General features: G+C 33.2%; 1 non-coding gene across 1 annotated transcript; it reads right to left on the reverse strand.

The window, feature by feature from the left end:
- Nucleotides 1-838: 838 nt before the first annotated feature.
- LOC121228604 (small nucleolar RNA R71) lies at nt 839-945 on the reverse strand. Its single transcript, XR_005926180.1, has one exon. It is a non-coding gene; the product is annotated as a small nucleolar RNA R71 (small nucleolar RNA).
- Nucleotides 946-20,880: the final 19,935 nt, after the last annotated feature.

The following is a 20,880-nucleotide window of genomic DNA, read 5'->3' on the forward strand; positions in this document are numbered from 1 at the left end:
GTCCTCATGGATACGATATTTCCAGTCTCACCATAACTATACTATTGTTCGATAGGTGCGCTTGCCTTAAGTCAAATTTTTAGTTAGTTTCACGACCATCAAGTTTTTAGCGCCATTGCCTAGGACTAAAATATTAGGAACGCTTAATTTTTATTACTTTAGCCATTTTTATTTTTATTGCAATTTAATTCTATTTTTAATTTTTCTTAAATTACTAAATTTTCTTTTATTTACTTCTGGCAGGTTTTTATAGTTTATGACTAGAAGAAACTCGTCAAGACCTTTACTTTTTGACAGTAAGATCGAAAGCACAGCTCGTAAAAACTGAAGAGAAATAAGGCGAAGCCTACAATACATAGAGGAAGGGCAAGAGGACGAGATTCATATAACAACCGAGGATATGGCTGAAAATCAGAATAATCCACTACCTCCTGTGGTTGCTGCAAATCCAGTAGATCAGAATCCTGCTCCTCGTACTATGTATGATTATGCTAAACTTACTTTAACAGGAACTGAATCAAGTATTGTTAGGCCTACTATTGCTGCAAATAATTTTAAACTGAAACCTAACACTATTCAAATGATACAGCAGTTTGTTCAGTTTGATGGTTTGCAGGACGAGGATCCAAACACTCATTTAGCAAATTTTCTGGAATTCCGCGACACCTTTAAGATCAATGGCATTTTTGACGATGCCATTCGCCTTCGGTTGTTTCCATTCTCATTGAGGAACAAAGCTAAACAGTGGTTAAACTCGTTACCATGAGGGCCAATCACTACTTGGGAACAAATGACCGAAAAATTTTTGCCTAAATATTTCCCGCCGGCTAAAACGGCTAAACTGAGGAATGATATCTCTTCTTTTGTGCAGATAGATTTGGAAACTCTTTATGACGCATGGGAGAGATACAAATACTTATTGAGAAGGTGCCCTCACCATGGTTACCTTTATGGTTGCAGGTTTAGACTTTTTACAACGGTATAAACCCCTCAACAAGGAAACTGATCGATGTAGCCGCCGGTGGAACTTTAAAAAATAAAACACCTGAAGAGGCTTACGAATTTATTGAAGAAATGTCACTGAATAACTATCAGTGGCAAGTTATGAAAACAAAGTCGACAAAAGCAGCTGGTGTTTTCAACCTTGACGTGGTCACTATGCTATCTAACCAGGTAGAACTTTTAAATAAAAAGATTGATGGTTTGTATGGTTCTACTCAGGTACATCCAGTGATGAGGTGTGATTCAAATGGAGGAGGAATACACAACACAGATTATCCATCCTTCAACCCTAGCACCAAGGAGGAACAAGTCCATTATATGGATAATAACTCTAGACCTCAAAATAACTCATATAGTAACACTTATAATGCAGGTTGGAGGAATCATCCCAATTTCTCATGGGGTGGTCAAGGAAATCAAAGGCCACAACATCCTCTAGGTTTTCAACAACCACCTCACCAACAAGAGAAGAAACCGCACCTTGAAGAGATGCTCACAAAATTCATCTAGGTGTCAGAAACTCATTTTCAGAATACCAAAACAGCGCTTATGAATCAACAAGCATCGATTCAAGGGCTCAAAATTCAAATAGGACATCTTGCTAAGTTGATTTCTGAACGACCACAAAGGTGGCCTACCAAGTAACACTGAAACTTACCCAAGGGAACAACTTCATGCGATTATTGTTCGAGATAAAGAAGGGTTAGTTGAACCTGAAACGGAACTGAAGGAGGGACTTATGTTAAGTAATTGTAAGGATGAGGTGAATCACAGTAAGCAGAAACTGGTAAGCAAAGAGTATAAACCTTATGTGCCATACCCCAATGCGACAAGGAAAGACCACACAGACGAACAATTCTGTAAATTCCTTAAATTATTAAAAAAATTACATATTAACTTACCGTTTATTGAAGCTGTTTTGCAGATGCCAAATGCAGTGAAATTTTTAAAGGAGATCTTGGCTAATAAACAAAAGTTATATGATGCATCGCACGTGGAATTGAACGCAGTTTGCTCAGCCATTCTACAGAATAAGCTACCCAACAAGTTGAAGGATCCAGGGAGTTTTATGATTCCTTACTTAATTGGTAGTTTAACTGTTAATAATGCGTTAGCTGATCTAGGGGTGAGTATTAATGTCATGCCCTATAAAATGTTTAAACAACTAGGGCTTGAGAAAGCCAAACAAACTAGGATGGGCATTCAATTGGCAAATAAAACAATTAGATTTCCTAAGGGTATTATTGAAGACGTGCTTGTCAAAATTGATAAATTTATATTCCCAGATGACTTTGTTGTTCTAGACATGGATGAGGATAGTGACATACCTCTAATTTTAGGAAGGCCCTTTTTAGCAACTGCTAGAACTATCATTGATGTTAGCACAGGAGAACTAATACTTCGTGTAGGAGATTACACGATTACTCTCCAAGCTCGTGATTCGATTAAATTATCTAGTAAGCAAGATGGCTATACAAGTTCTATTGATATAAATAACATTATGGCTCAAACTTATTTTTAGGAAACCCCTAGGAAGAACGTGATGGAGACACATTCTAGTCCATGTGACAAAAACAAAACGAGTCATGAGGAATGAAGACTACAAATCGATGAACTAAATGAATGGTGAACACATCTTAAGGAGGAACTAAAAGCACACGATGAATCAAATCGAAACCATGATAAGCGCAGGGATGAAACAAAGCAATTTAAGGTTGGGGATAAAGTATTGTTAGATGAAAAGGACCCCCAAATTGCCACTTTAGAGCTTAATACAAACGGAGTGACTCCTTTCACGGTACTGAATGTTTTCCTATACAATTAAGGTAAATCATTATCAATTCGACACTTTTAAGGTAAATATTACTCGACTTAGACGTTATGTGAATAATAAAATTGATAGTGAGAAAGAGGAGTTTCGACTTTGTGATCCGCCGTGACCATACGAATGAGAGGTAAGTCGAGCTTAGACTTTAAACAAGCACTTCTCTGGAGGCAACCCGAGAACTAACACCACTAACTAGTTTATTTTATCTATTTTTTTGTGTTTTTATGCAAGACCACACGGCCTGGACACATGGCTGTGTCCTTGTCTATGTGAAAACAGGGCTAAAAACCCCCAAGTATCGAGCCACACGGTCATAAATTCGATCCACACTGCCATGCGACAAGGCCGTGTGAAGTACACGGCCTGGACACATGGGCGTGTTCTAGGCCATGTGAAACCTGGACTCAAATTTTTCAAGTTTCAAACAAGTCAGAGAGTTACACGGGTAAAGCACACGGCCATGTGTTCGGACACACGGACGTGTGAGATATCACATGGGCGTGGGAAAAGCGAACAATGAAGAACACAGCCATGCGACACGACCGTGTGAACCACACGGCCTGATCACACGGGCGTGCCCCCAAGCCGTGTGACGATTAGGCATTCAATTTTTCAACAAAAACGGGCTAAACTCGATCCACACGGGCGTGTGACACGGCCATGTCGCCCAACACGGGCCTCACACGATCGTGTCCGCTTTTTAACCCCCAAACCCTAACCTTACCTCACTTTTGTCTTCTTTCCCAAACTCTCCCAACCCTAGCCGTTGACTAGCCCCAGCCTCGACTGACAACCTTCCTCTCCTCCCCTTCTCCCTTCACTCGTCCAAACTCAAGATCCACCCCCACGCCTCCACCACCACCCCGTGACGCTGATGCATCTGATGATGAGGACCTCTGAGTCCATTTATTTTTTTATTTTATTTAATTTTCTTAAGACTTATGTTTTATATTTTGAACTATGTTTATCTTTATGGTTATTATCAAGTAATCCTTTAATTCTCTTCCACAGTGGTGTTTATTTTCTTATTAGTAACTCAGAATCATGCCTTTTATTCGGCTTTCTCCACAATTCTTGCTTGCGCTCTTCCAAGGATTACATCCAAATTCAGGGTAGTTTCGCTTCTCTCCCTCTCTTCTGATATTATGCTTATATTGCTATTATCTATCTTTGTACATTGAAGACAATGTACATCTTAAGTGTGGGGAGGTTATTTATGTAATTATCAGAAAATCCCTGAATTTTTATCTCATTCTCAAATAATTTTCTCATATCATTATTAGTGTGAATTCGGATTGATTTATGATTTTGATTGATATGTTTTGAATTAAATCATAGGTAACTGTGCATTGATTTTTTAAAATTTAAGACAATAGAGGATCAAGCATGATAAGTTGACTTTTGAGAAGTAAAATTGCTAGGTTGTTTCCCTGAATTGAGGTATTATCTTGAAGTTTTGAATTCACAGGATTGACATCAAATACCCATAATTTTCGTGAGATCTTGAGCCTTTTAGAGCATATATCTTTCTTGTCACTGATTTTAGAGCATATAATTGACCCCTAATGAACCCCTTTGGGCCTTAACTATTATTTCTTGATTTTTCCCTAATATTAACCCACAACCTAACCCTTTTTGGTTCGTTAAGGATTTCTCCCTTTTTATTGACTCCCTTTTTATCGAGATTTAATTTGATTAGTTGCCTAATTATGTTCGTTCATTCCAGTTGCTGAATTATTTTTCGCTATATACTTTCCATTGTTGTTCTTATTCTTAAAAAAAACTGTATACTCATTCAAAGTACATATTGTTCTAAAGAGCTTGGATAAGTTATCATATTGAGAGAAAAGCTCCCTTCATTTGTTTTGGTTAGTGTTAATTCTGGCACTTGTTTGTAATTCAGTGATTAGCTTTGTTTTTCTAAGTTTGGTAATCTATTAAATTAATCTCGATTCTAACCCTCTTTTGCAACCTTTATCCACACCTTTAACCCAAACCCTATTACAAACCTGTTAAAGAACTTTTGATTTGTGTATCATTTCATTATAGTGGTGGAGATTTAATTTTCATGCAAGCCTATGGTAATAACTTTTCATGTTTGACTATTGAGTGCTTAATTATTGACCCTTAAACACTTTGAGTGATTTGAGTGAATCATTAGTGAGGATGTCAACCTTGTCAATTTGGAATTAAAGGTGATTACTTAGATAAAGGGGGATACCTATGAGTTTATGATTGAAATGTTCAATTTGGATTGTTTGAAACTTTATAGTTAAGCTCTTAATGAATGATTACTTGTGGATTATTTCAAACATTATTAATGAGAATTATAAGTTAAGAAGGATTTATTTTATTTCTGAGTTGAGAATTTTGCTTGAGGACAAGCAAATGCTTAAGTGTAGGGATATTTGATAAACCATAATATATACATATTTTTACCCTATGCTTGGGATATTTATGGACGATTTTTTCCTTCGTTTCATTGAATTTGATACTCCTAATCCTTTAATTTCATGTTTTATACTCAGGAAAGCTTAGGATAGCAAAAAGAGCGAGAAACGAACCAAAAAAGGGGCAAATTAGGCCTAAATCAGTGTTTCACAAGGCCTAGACACTTCTACACGGGTGATCCACAAGCCCATGTGTGACACATGGGTAGGCCACACGCTCATGTGTCATGGCCGTGTCAACATTAATCCAAGTCAAAATTGCACACAGCCTGAGCACCTTCACACGGGCATGGCACACGGTCGTGTCCTTATCGAGCCCAAGTCTAGTTCTACTTGGAAAAGGCTTATTTTGGGCTATTTTGGGTATTCCAAAGTCTATATAAACACCCTATAAGAGGATTAGAGGGGACACGGAGAGAGGAAGGCAAAAAATACTCAAAGACAGCCATCAGAATCACCTCAGAGGCAGGATCTACATCAAGACTGAAGATTTCCATCCAATTTCCTAGAAGTTCTTTGGGTTTCTTTATATTTTGTTGTTTTCCAAACTCCCTAAATACCTAAGTGAGATAAAACCTAAGACAGATCTTATTACTATTTGAATTATATGATAAATACTTGTTCTTATTCTTAATTATGAGTTCTAATCCTTGTTTTAATGTTCCAAAATATTAATTTAGGTTTTTGATGTGCTTATTCAGTGGAGAAAAAGTCCCTGTTTAAGAGTAGATCATTCATAATTAAGCGGAGTTGCATGCAATCCTAGAGATAGGATGACATAAATCTGCCGGATTAGAGTCAAATCTAATAAGGGAATCCATAGATCGAGTTAATATGACAATAGGGGTTTTAATTTGAAAGTGATTTCAATTAATCAACCTAGAGTCAGTTATTTTTAGTCTCAAGAGAGATATTATCATAAATCAGGGATTTTTACGGATTAAGTCAAGTGAATAAATCGTCTAACTCAAAGGTAATAAGTGAAGTCTAGGTGGATTCTTCCTTGGGTATTGTCTTCTCTATCGGTTTTCTAAAAAGTATTTTTCAACCTTAATCTCTGTCGTAATCTTAGTTAATTAGATAATTAGTTTTAGATAAAACATTCTCTTGATTTTTAGGCTGGATAATAAAAAGATAGTAATTACTAGTACTTTTAGTCCTCGTGGATACGATATTTTCGGTCTCAGCATAACTATACTACTGTTCGATAGGTGCGCTTGCCTTAAGTCAAATTTTAAATTAGTTTCACGACCATCAATCACCAAAAATTGGTTAAATATATCTCTATCACACCAATGATTCAAAGAGTCTAACATATCCCATAAGTGTAGCATAAAGCTAAACACTCTCCAACACACCAACATATCCTGATGAATAGAGCTTAGCTCGACATTCCCTTATCTCTCCGATCTGTCCCAGGGCCTCATTGCCCAAATCAAAAAACACAAAGTTAAGTACTCACATCCTATGGCATACCAACCATATCTAACGGTTCCAAGAGATCACAAGGTCAAAGTATCAACGAAAACATACATTTAATTAATGTTCTTATGCACTTAATCTCTGTTCATAAACATCAATTCACATCACAATTAGTACATAAAGCATACTTATGGATTCGTATTTAATTGCACTTTAAGTACCACAAATATGCTCATTGAGCCATCACATATCCGTTCACATATGAAAGCATTAAATCAAATTATCACATAGCACATACAAATATTTACTTACCTTATCTGTCACATCAGTATCACATTCCACAATTCGACATACATTATGCATATTTTCATAAAAGACAAAAAGTATAAGAAAAGCTTACACTCAGAACTTAGGATAGAAGTTTAGGCTATTCCTAAGCTCCCGTTTAACGCTATGAATCACGCATACCAGTAGCGACTTCGGACACTCACCAATTACGCTTCCGCTTACTAGCCAAAAGCTCAAACTAGCTTTTTCTTGCCCTTCGACATGCTCGTAGTGGCTCTCAATTGATCCAAAACATTACACACATAACAAACACATTCCAAACTCATTAAAAATAGCCTTGAACACAACCAAGCAACAAGGAAAACACAATTCAAGTATCTCCTTTTTCACTATCGAAAACTAGCTAATTTTGTCAAAATTGAATTTCGACACCCTAACCTTGTTTTTAAACCTCCATTTCAATTTCAAAAATCTTAAATAATTTTTAATTTTTAACTAAACCATTAATTTAACCTAAATCCATGGTCCTAAATTTTCTAGAAAATTTAAGCTTTTAAGAACATAAAAAAGGGGAAAACACTTGATTCTTAAAAATTTGGTTATGAACTATCAAATTGAAGTGAAATACCATCTAGTTAGGTTAGAATGAACCAAAAATCACTTTGAAATCACGATTTTACTCAAGATTACGAGATTTGACATTTTTGAATCCAAACACACTTTAAAACACCAAATCTAAATATAATCGTTTAAAACTTGATTTGACTTAACAACACTCTTTATTTAACCATAGAAAGTCATAATATTACCTTGATTTGATGAAAAAGGTGATCTACAAATATAATTCGAGATTTCAACTCAAGAAGAGCAATGGCGAATTTGTGGAAAAAAACACGTTTTTCGTCTAAAATTGGGGGTTGTTTTAGTGTTTTGGGAGTTAATAAATCTGAAGGAATGAATGGATTTTGTTAAAACTCGCTGATTTTAGGTTTTGGAAAGCTTTGAATGTTTTGGGGTTTGAAAGAAGAAGAAGACGTGAATGGCTCTATGTATGAGACTAGTTTTCAAAAATTGGATAATTTTCATTTTGGTCACTCTTAATTTTTTCCTTTTCCAATTAGGTCCTAAATATATTAAAATCTACTTTTTTTTTCAAATTAGACTTCAAAATTAAAATTTTTTTAAGCTAGTTAATAAATAAAAACCGGAATATGTCACTTTAATTCTTTAATTACTCACTTACAACCCTAATTTTTGATACTTAACTCAACCTTTAGTTTACTGACCCAGTTCTACTAACCCAAAACTACTAGGTCGGGTTTTGGGATATTACATCTTCTCTATAAGAACCTTCTCAAGATCACTTTGAATTAGAATTGTTATCATTCGAACTTGTCACAGATTGAAATTTATGATGTCATCGAACTTATCAATATCAAACCTTGTTGCTGTCATCATTGAACCGATTGATTGCGAAAATCGAACTAGTTCTGATACCAGTTTCTTGGGGATAAACCCGATTAAGTAACGAACAAGTAAAATTACAAATAAACTGAAAAGATCAAACACAAATATTTTACATGGAAAACACCCTCCAAAAAGGATAAAAAACCATGGGTAAAGATAATTTCACTATAATAGTGAAAACGAAGAGAACAAAGATAGAGATAAAATTAAACCCTGAAACCCGAAATAAGAACCCTCAAAATGTAAACACAAAATTTCCTAAAAACTTGTAAAAGCTAACACCTAAATGTGTAATGGGTTATTTTTCTAGGGTGGAAAAGGTCCTATTTATAGGCTAATTTTGTCAGTCAAATAATATTAAAATAACCTACACAAATCAGAGTTTAAGTGGGAAACCAAAAATAAAGTTTAACTGGGAAAAGAAAAGCAAAAAAAAAATATGAGGTATAACTCCACACAAAAATATATTGTATTTATAACACCCTAAACTCGATCGATCGCCGAGGCCAAGTAAAAAGGCCTTACACCATTATCTCATCATCAACAAAGCATAATACATCTCATGCGATTATCATCATAGTCAAATAACTACAGGAGGTTTAAGTCTAATTTACTCTAAACAACATTAAATTATACTAAACAAACATTAAACTACCATATAAGAAGTTAAGAGCACGCTTAAAGACCAATCAACAAAAATTCTTAAAAGATCACGTAGGTATTGATAAACCATAATATATACATATTTTTTTACCCCATGCTTGGCATATTTTTGGAAGGATTATCATAAGATTTAATGAGTTTGATGCTCCTAATCATTTAATTTCATGTTTTATACTCAGGAGAGCTTAGGATAGCAAAAAGAGCAAGAAACGGGCCAAAAACGGATAAATTGGGCCTAATTTCGTGTTTCACACGGCCTAGGCACTTCCACACGGGTATCTACACGCCTATGTGTGACACACAGGCAGGCCACACGCCCGTGTGTCATGGCCGTGTCGACATTAACCAAGTAAGAATTGCACATGGCCTGAGCAACTTCACACGGGCGTGTCCCTGTCAAGCTCAAGTCTAATTCTACTCGGAAAGGGCTAAGTTTGGGCTATTTTGGGCATTCCAAAGTCTATATAAACATCCTAAAGGAGGATCAAAGGGGTACGGAGGGTAGAAAGCAGAAAATACTCGAAGAACAGCCATCGGAGTCAGCTCAAAAGCAGGATCTCCTTCAAGACTGAAGATCTTCATTCAATTTCCTTAGAAGTTCTTTGGGTTTCTTTATGTTTTGTAGTTTTCCCAATTTTGAGATTTTTTCCTCTATTGTTATGAACTAAATTCCCTAAATACCTAGAGAAGTTGAAACCTAAGACGGATCTTATTACTGCTTGAATTATATGATGAATACTTATCTTATTCTTAATTATGAGTTTTAATCACCGCTTTAATATTCCAGGATATTAATTTAGGTTTTGGTGTGCTTATTCAGTGGAGCAAAAGTCCCTGTTTAAGAGTAGATCCTCCATAATTAAGCGGAGTTGCATACAATCCTAGAGATAGGATGGCATAAATCTGTCGGATTAGAGTCAAATCTAATAAAGGAATCCATATATCTAGTTAATGCGAGAATAGGGGTTTTAATTAGAAAGAGATTTCAATTAATCAACCTAGAGTCAGTTTTTTTTAGTCTCGAGAGAGATATTAACATAAACTAGGGATTTCTACGGATTAAGTCAAGTGAATAAATCGTCTAATTTAGAAGTAGTAAGGGAAGTCTAGGTGGATTCTTCCTTGGGTATTGTCTTCTCCATCGGTTTTCCAAAAGTATTTTCCAACTTTATTCTCTGTCGCATTCTTAGTCAATTAGATAGTTAATTTTAGTTTAAAAACATCCCTTAAATTTTTAGGCTAGATAATAAAAAGATAGTAATTACTAGTACTTTTAGTCCTTGTGGATACGATATTTCTGGTCTCACTATAATTATACTACTGTTCGATAGGTGCACTTGCCTTAGTCAAATTTTTAGTTATTTTAGCGGCCATCAGGTATCGATACACATTTACAGGTATCGATATTTCTCATAGATGGTATTGATACTGCTTAAAAAATCGGTACCAAATCAATATTTTATTTCTCTACAAACATTCAAACAAGCAAACTATCGATACCCTATCGAAAAGTATCAATATTTTTACCTCGAGTATTGATACTTAAGAAATGGTATCGATACCAAAATGAGCTATTGACTTCCTGCACATTCAAAATATCCTGGAGGTATCGATACTAAATATCCAATTATCGATACCTCTACACAAAACAACAAAAATAACACCAAAATAGGGCATCTAACTCAATCAGACATATATCACTTCAACAAGTTTATAAAACCTCAATATTCATCATCAACACATCCATATTTGCAGTTCAATGTGTCATAAAAAATTTAACCTAAGTATACCAATGAACTAACATCAAATGTCCATGAATTCTATAAGTAATAACATCAAGCAATCATCTAAAACATCATGGCAATAATCAACCAACATCTACCACATTGCCTTATTCCCACATTTCAAAATAATAGAAATGATATCACCTATTCAATCACTAAGCCTAACTTGGATCACTTCTTTCGAATTGCCGCACCACTCACACCATAAACGCTAAATATCTGCAATGGTTAGAAAGAGTAGGTGAGCTTAAACAAGCTTAGTGAATGTCAGAATAACCACAAAGTATACACAACATCAAAGGTTAAACATAAGCATAATACAACACATTCACAACCATATTCTAACAAAGTCAATATAACATATTCATGCTTCATTAAATCATAAAACTACTCTCATATGCAATTATACTCAGCTCGTATATATATAATTCATTTAACGATAATTCACTAAGACAAAAAAATGTATTCATGCTTTAATAGCCCACAAATCTAGCTTATATATACACATGCATTTACACATGGCATTTTCATATATTAATAATCTTATGATAATTTGTCAACTTGGAAACATGAAACATAAAATGGGCTCTACTACTACATATTGGATAAACAAATCTCCATTACACCAATGACTCAAAGAGTCTAATATATCCCAAAAATGTAGCATAAAGCTAAACACTCTCCAACACACCAACATATCTCAGTGAATGGAGCTTAGCTCGACATTCCCTTATCTCTTCAATATGTCTCGGGGTCTCAATGCTGAAATCATAAAACATAAAGGTATACATTAAAATATCCACAAATATCCAATTATGTTCAATGGTTTTAAGAGATCACAAGGCCAAAATATCCGCAAATACAAAAATTTAATTAGTATTTTAATGCACATAATTTTTGTTCATAATCATCAAATTCATATAAAAAATTTGTTAACAATGCATGCTTATCGGATTCACATTTATTTGCACTTTAAGTGCCACAACTATGCTCATTAAGCCATCACATATTCGTCCACATAGGTGTGCATTAAAATCAGTTTATCACAAACAAGTAATCACACACATTACCTACTACATTAGTATCACATTCCACAATTCAACACATACATACTTATCGTTTTCTGTACACTTTCACTGCACATTTATATTGCTATCACAACATCATCATTGACATTCATCATGTTTAATATGCCCACAACTAACACATTCACAAGAGCTAATACAATATATATCACATGTCACATTATCAAAACTTAATACTCAATGTACATCAAACAATCACATACTTTGCAAATTAAACGAAGGGTTTAAGAAAGCTTACACTCGGAACATAGAGTAGGGGTTTAGGCTACTCCTAAGCTCCCAATTAACATTATGAATCGTGCCTACTAGTAGTGATTCCAACCACTCACCGATCACACTTTCGTCTGGATGCCAAAAGCTCGAACTAGCTTTTCCTTAACTTGTACATGGTCCTAATGAATCTAAAGCTTCAACAAGTAAATCATACGACAAGCACAATCATCACACAATCAAAGACTCTCCTAAATCCATTAAAAATGCATACCTACACTAGTTCTTCTTGAATTTGAAACTTTCGACTAACAAAATTGAAACTCAAATATCTTAATCTTTACTCATTTTCATTGCCTATAATTGATTCTAATAATCTAATTATATATTTAAGAATAATTCCCAACGTTCAAACTACACAAAACTACACAGATTCATGGTTCCAAAATTTCGATGTACAATGACCATCTTTCATGAAAACTTAACAAAACCTTAAAAGCTTTTAACAAAACTTTAAGGAGAGTTTAGAAACCTTTTAATCTCTTCAAAACAAGTTGAAAAACACTTTGAAACATCGTTTTTCATGCAAAATCCTGAATCTAATCATTAACAAACCAATTTTTATCTTTTATTCAAATATTTCCACTTGATGGATAAAAACTCGATTTAAAAGGCTAGATATCATTAAAAACCAATAGAAAAACGAAACATTACTTTAGTTGACAAGGAATCGAGCGTTTGACCAAAAATCTGAAAAGAACTCACTTAAAGAAAAATTAATCGATTTAATGGTGTTATTTGTATCTTTCTTTGAATTCAAAGGGGTCTTTATATTTGAAGGATAATAGAAAACAAGAGATTGGAGCAATAAAGACCAAAACTGAAAGATATAATTTTTGGATTTTCTTCTCTAATGGACGACACAAGGAAAAGAAATGAAGGGGTTTCTTTCTTCTTCTTTTTTCATTCACGTCAAAGTAGGTTTAAAAGGGGGGAAATGGGTTGATTTTAAAACTTTGTTTAACTACTTTATACACACTCAAAATTTAGTCCCTTTTACAAATCAGTTCTCATTTCAAAATCTAAGTCTTTTCAGCAATATTTTCAAATTTTGATTTGGTTTTCAAAAAGCCATAGACGAAAACATTTCTAGTTTACCATGTTACGAAATTCCCGAGCACACTAGAGCTAAAATTCTCATTTTACCCTCAAAACTTCTACACCCAATTTTGGGGTGTGATAATAATCACTCGGATTAGAAAAAAAACAATTGAATATTAAGAACAATAAACAAGATTGTATCCAAAAATTTTAAAAATGGTATCATTTACTTTTCTAATGCTAAAATGTTAGCTTATATTTTAAAATTAATTGAAATTTATTTTATATAACATGTTGGTAACATGATGTGCATTGAAACTAGCAATTCCAGTTTAAAGTGAGTCAACAATATACATGTCAACTCTTAGGAAATTAGACCACATCTTTAAGCATATAATTATCCACGCATGCACAACAAAGTAAGAAATTAAAAGAGGGTTGTGTATGGTATTAAATATCTAACCTCCCAAACTCGGCCTAGACATTATGAACAAATTTTAAAGGCTACATTTTTGTCAAGGTTTACAAAACTTTTCATCTTTGGTAAAACATCAAGCTTTAGGGTTGTCTTTATAATTATACTTCATCTACTTAATAATGACACTTTGAGAAAAAAAATGTAGTCAAGCTGCAAAACAACTTATATTTTCAAAAGCGATTTCTTTACTACGCACCTGAAAATCATAATTTTTACATAAGTCCAATATCATGCAATTATCGGTTATTAGGTCAATTCATTGTAATAAAAATCATGCATGTAATTAAACCCAAAATATTAACCCAAGACGTAGTCCCAAAAGAAATCAAAACAATTAAAATTCCAACCAAAATTAATTTAAATTTAAAAAATTAAATAAGTCCAGTGCCCGAGATGAGAAATTCGATGGCCCAAATCCAGTCTTAAGTTCATGGGTTACATGAATAGTTTAAACTAAGGGAGTGAGCTTCAAGAGCTCAGTGTGAGCCTAAACAAGGCAACTAGAGAATTTTCACAATTTCAACCAGTAAGACAATCAATCATCAGGTAGCAATTTTACCAAAAAATTATGGCGTCAATCTAATCAATTTCTCAAATTTCATGTTTATGGCACACTTTACACAACAATGCAAGTCCTACCTATACCATCTGCTACACACCCACGAGTTCCCTAGAACTTGTCATCTGAACACCAAGCAATTGGAGTTGAAGCCTATTATGGTTGAACCACCAATATCAATCTTGTAGTTAAAATTGCCATTTCAGGTTGCGAATGAATTACCAATATCAATTTGCAGACAATCTGCCAATGGTTTGTAGGTAAACCGCCAATAAGTTACAGACAAGCAGCCAATCTTCTCAATACTTCGATGCAGTATACTGACTAACTAATGATTGTGGGTATACCGCCAATACTACTTAGAAGTCCTCTGTCATCCACAAAACATGCAATGCAATATGGCATACTTTTCAACTATGCAATTTAAGCTTATCATACTTTCCATATATCAATACCCATGACATACTTTTGTGCTTTAATTAATTGAATTTCAATTAATGGCATGCTTACAAAGCAACAATACTCAATATCACAATCATCATATTTCAAGTCATGCAAAAAATCAATTCATGAAAGATATTTAATAAGCACACCACTCAATTAATTTACTCCAATCAATCATGCACAAATTTTAGCAACCAAATACAATTATAGATCATTATACAATTAGACACAAGGTTTTAGAACCCATACCTGATTAATGTTAAACCATTGTACTACCGATTAATCCGCAACTCTTAGATCTTAAATTTAGACTTGGTCGATTTAATTTGTACACGAGATGTCCAAAACACGAGTTAAAATTGGTCCCTAATTCCCCATATAGGTTTGACCAAACAAGGGAATTAAACCAAAGCATCAAATCCAATTTTTAAACCTATTACTTACTTTTACTTCGGCTTCGAATATAAATTAAAGCAACCTCGAAAGTCAATGCTGATTCAAAGCATTTAGATCGGTTCCTAACATAAAAGTTACACTCAAATTAGTAAGGATTAACCACCTATGGCCTTTAAAAGCATTCGACCAAATTAGAAGAATTAATCACCTATGCTAAAAAATAGCACTTACGCACTCTGATTCCTATATCTGAGTTTACACTTCAAATGAAATTGAACACACACTTAAATAGTGAGATGTGGGGTTGTTTCAATTAGGTAAAAGTGAGGGAAAAAATGAAAGCAAGATTGGGCAGAAAAGGTCCACAAACAAGGGCAGGAATGGTGGTTGTTATGTACGGCAAGAAGAGGGGTAAATGGCAGTAAAAATGGAGCAATTATAGTGCTCAAAAATGATAGAAAAAGTGTTAGAAATTAGAAACAAAGTGGGGGAAATCAAGAAAGAACCGTAGAAGGAAAAAAACGAAAGAAAAGTAAAGGGGAGAAGAGGGGATGACACAAAAGGAAGAGAAAAAAAAGGGAAAAATATGAAAGAACAAAATATGAAAATAAAATATGTACAAATTAATTTTCAAAATCTGATAAGTCAATAGATAAACTAAAGATAATTGCTACATTTTCATATTAATCCAGAGATAAATCAATATTTGAATCAGACTAAAATCTGTTCATAAGGGAACAGTTATGGACGACAAAAATGAAGCAAAAATATTGAAATTTAATACTTTGCAAGGGAAGATAATTGAGCTCAGGTATTCAAGGACAATTGCATTAACTCTTAATCATTAAGCCAGTAGCTCATCCTTTTTATAATTTTACAAACTTTTAACTAAGAGTCATAATGTGATAACTCTTGGTCCACTAATCCAAATTCTTCTAACCCAATTTTTGGGATGTGACAAAATGAGAATGATATTAAGTAGTGACTTAAATAATATATATTAATGTTTACAAAGAAACTTATGAACATTTTTTTATGCATACACCAACAAATTATATACTAACTACATATAAAACATCTTAACGACGTATAATATATCTATTTATATATAAACATTTATGCTAACAGGGTTTATGAAAAATAAAGAAATGTTCAAAAATTGAAAAAAACCAACAATCTAGCAAACATAAGACATTTCAATGCTTGGATTATCATAAGATCAATGAAGCATTAATATTTCCAAAAACAACCTTAATCAATTAGAGAACACGTTTTGAAACATTAAAAGTAATTTTCTTGTTATCCCTCCCTATGGAGGTAGGTTTTAAAGTCGAAATACGTAAATTTTTATGTCATTTTATTTATTTATTTATTTTTGTACATTATTTCTTATTGGTTATTCGTACACCACAAGAAAGAATAGTGGGACACCACACCATTCGCCATACACCACAACCAACTGGAGTTGCAAAACTCATTAATAGAACTATCTCAAAATGAGCTTGTTGATTAGGTCAAATGTTGGGCTCGGCAAAGACTTTTCAAATGAAGCTATAAATACTACTTACTATATGGTAAATAGATCATCTACAACTATGGACCTGAAAACTCCTGAGGAAGTATGTGTTGGAAAAATACAATTTAAAAAATGTGTTGTAGAATAGCGAAAATTTAAGATTATTCTAAAAATTGAGCTTTTGTAACATTTATAGCAATAAACCCTTTTATTTGAATTATATATGGGTTTTCTGGATAGGCAAATTAGGTCTTTCCTGGCTATCAATCACTCGATCTTCTCCACTAATCTTGACCTCGGTTTTCTAGAGTGCGGGCTTTATTCTCAAACAGATGAAAACTTATGAAAACTTTCCAGGGCTAGAAATCGGTTATTCAAGAAAAAAGAATTATTTGATATGGAATAATTTTGCTATAATCTAGTAACCTCGTAGGTGAACAGTGTATTTTGACCCAGCCTATAGTCTTTATTTATAAAGAAAATAACAAGACTCTCAATCGAATGTAGTGAAACCAAATAATAATATTTTAATAGAAAAAACATACTTCCTCTAAAGGTGGTACACATTGGTGGTGACAACACCTTTTTTGGGACTAGGGTTTGCTACCTTTTGCTTTATACTGGGCATGGTTGGCTGTCATCATGTAGTAAGTATAATTATATGTTATTTGATCTCTAAACTGACTCATATAAATTATTCAATCCAATAAACAATTTTCCTATACATAAGAATATTATTGATTCAAATGAATAAATAAATTTAATTAAATCATTTTCTCAACCCAATTCCAATCCCGTTAAAACCATGATCACTTTACCGTATTGGAATTTATGAGTACATAAATTTAATTACTTTGTTCTACGAAACTGTGATGACTAATTAATTTAATTTCTACTTCAAACTTCAATTATTTAGTAATGATCAATTAAAATAATAATTTGAAGTAATTAATTTAATTGCTAAATCATCTCTTGTTCCCAGTGAGAAAATACATTCACTGTGGATAATGATACATGAGATCAATCTATTTCTCTAAATCGTTATTTTCATATTTTCACATTATTGATTCAAAAGAAAACCATCAAGGATATACCGAACTAGCAGATGAACCTATTGGACATATATAATTAGGGCTCAAATAATTTGTAATTAAGTTTTGACTTAGTCTATTAATTACAACATTATTTAGTCATGGTGTCATTCCACTAAAGTACCATAATTGAGCTCTCCCCGTTATATACCATTACAAAAGCTACTTATTAAGTGTTCATCCAATGACCTTGCCATATATGTCTTACCCTCATGGGATATCTTTAATCTCTTTGGGATAAAATATGCTCTCCCAATAAGATCCTATTTTGTCTCATTTTAGCTATTACATTTTTCTTCATGAAAAAGTCAAATACTAACACATCATAATTAAATCATTCGTCTTTAGATAAATAACTTATGGTCATGTTATGTAACACCTCATACCCGACCCAATCACTGGATCCGAGCTACGGGGTGCCACATCGGTTGCCAGAGCAACTATGATTCAATTTACCCTTTTATATATGCTATTAACAATACTAATTAATCTTAATATAATTTTCTGTCATTTTCAAGGTCTTGTATAAACTTATGAAAGCTCTTTTGCTAACCCAAGGTCAAATTAGGACCAAATTGTAAAGTTTGCAAAAATATCAGATTGATGTCGTGACTTCAAGGATTCCTCGTTGCAACGTAACTCATTGAAGATTTCTTGTTGTGATGACAAGAGCTCAACATCGTCGTAGCATGACCACCTGTTTCAAAATGGTCCAAATGGTACCAAATTGCATCACCTATGCAAACGAACCAATACGATAATTGTACCATTTCAACAAAGAATACCATTCCCACATACTTAATTCTAGCCATTATTATCATATATACATATACATTACATAAATTCATTATCCCAACTTTAATACATACGACAGTTTCTATATATCAAATCATTTAAACCATTTTCATCCACTTATATCAATTTCATATATGTATTTAACAAGATATGCACTAAAATTAAACTATATTGCCAATCTTGAATTCAGTATGACCATATCAATATAAAATCAACTCGGAAACCTAGGTACATACCATATATCAAAATTAAAAAGGGATTATACAAACATTGTTGGCTTCGAGGCTACAGATTGGATGTTGAGTTACTTCTCGAGACCTAAGATCCACCTATACCTACACACGAAATAAACAAATCATACGCTAAGTGATAAAGCTCAGTGGTATTTTCATGATTCAAGTCAAATTTATAATAGCAAATGCACACAAGCAAATTCAAATCTAATGTCTAACTCATTCACATATACCATTTATGTCAATAGTTTCCATTCACATATGATATGAATATATATAGCAATTTGCATACCAATTCACTAAACTTTTGCACATATCTTATCATGTCATAACATTCAACATTAGGATACCAATTCTTTCATTTTTAGCATACTCAATAGAAAAATTTTCTCATTAACAAATTCATATGATTGTGTCATACCATACTTTTTAATACTTACCATATCATTTTCCATTCATTTAATATCTTACTTATTACATTCATAGAAAAGAATATACATATACATTATTATTTATTCAATTGAATACTCAATCTCATTATATGAATTCAATCACTTTCAAGCTTAATAGCTCTTTCATACTCAAATTGGCCCCCAGGGCATGATTCTAATCGGTTCCTATAATCTTTTATGTACTTTCTTTATCATGAATTATATATACACACATATATAGTTCCACATCATCAAATCATATCATATACCAAAATTAATTTACAAATTCATATCATTTCAATTCAATCCATACATTTTAGTAGTTTCCCAAAATTTTGATTTATTTCATTTTCCAATTTCAAGATTTGATTTCAATGTTTCACCCAATGAACCCTAGTAAAATGGACTTGGATACGCAGGTAAACTACACCAAACTGGATAGCTTGTAATCTCCCAAACTCGGCCTAGACATCATGGCTAGATTGAGAAGGCTACATTAGCCACCGAAATGGTTAAGATAACTTACGTTACTTTTGAAGACCTTAAATAAACTCATTTTTAGAGAAAACCATAGTTTTACTTTGGAAACTTAGTTGCCTTATCGATTTGTTTGTTAGAAATGGTTCCTTTTTAATGCAGCAGAAACTAGAGAACAATATCAAATTTTACTTAAGCCCGATATCATGCATTATCTTGTTATTATGCTTGAGTAATTCATGCATGCGAAAATCCCCAAAAGAAAAGTTACCAAAACATAAACCAGAGGTACTTAAAAATTACAAACCAAAACCAATAGAGACTGATTAATACTTATTAAAAATAATTTGAGGTCTAAGGTGAATCTTCGAATGCCGAGTCTGGTCCTAATTTTGAATAGACATAAATATCAAATAAAGTGAAAATTATTAGCATTAAGAGAAGAACAAAAAACCATCATAGGAATTTCATATCTTTACATAAGCATTATCAATATTGATGTCAAAAAGTGTATGAGCATGGGTCATCATTCATTCAAGTAACAATCATTAATTTCAATACCATTCCATACAACAAAATACAATATGTAGCATAAATCAATAACATTCGAATATGTCATGCACATGATGCAATGCAAAAAGGTTCTTACCCATACCATCCGCTACACACCACGAGTTCCCCAAAACCCATCATCTGAACTCCAAAACATTACGGGCTTAAGCCCGTTGTGGTTAAAACCACCAATAATAATATGTAGAAAATCCTGCCAGTAAAAATGCGATAAATTGCCATTTCCCTCAGTACTCCAAGTGCAGTGCACTAACTATGAATAACGCGAACTTAATATCCCAACGGTACTCCACGAGCCTCCTCTATCAACCACAAAATCCCATCCCAATGCATATGCAATATGTCACACAATCTCATACATAATCATATCTCAATACTTTTCACATTCATTTGACATGCTCAGCATGTTCTCAATAATCACATACTTTCAATAAATGAAAACAGTGTTCCAATATTTCAAATTACCATTGGTGTTGGTATCAATCAATATCGTTCAATTTCACATACTTTACGGATTTTCATTGTGCATAAATAGCATCATTTTCAGTACACAATATAAAAAATATCTCATGCGTTTAAATTATATATAA

The sequence above is a fragment of the Gossypium hirsutum genome, chromosome A04 (genome assembly GCF_007990345.1).
Source record: "Gossypium hirsutum isolate 1008001.06 chromosome A04, Gossypium_hirsutum_v2.1, whole genome shotgun sequence".
In the NCBI taxonomy this organism is placed as follows: domain Eukaryota; kingdom Viridiplantae; phylum Streptophyta; class Magnoliopsida; order Malvales; family Malvaceae; genus Gossypium; species Gossypium hirsutum.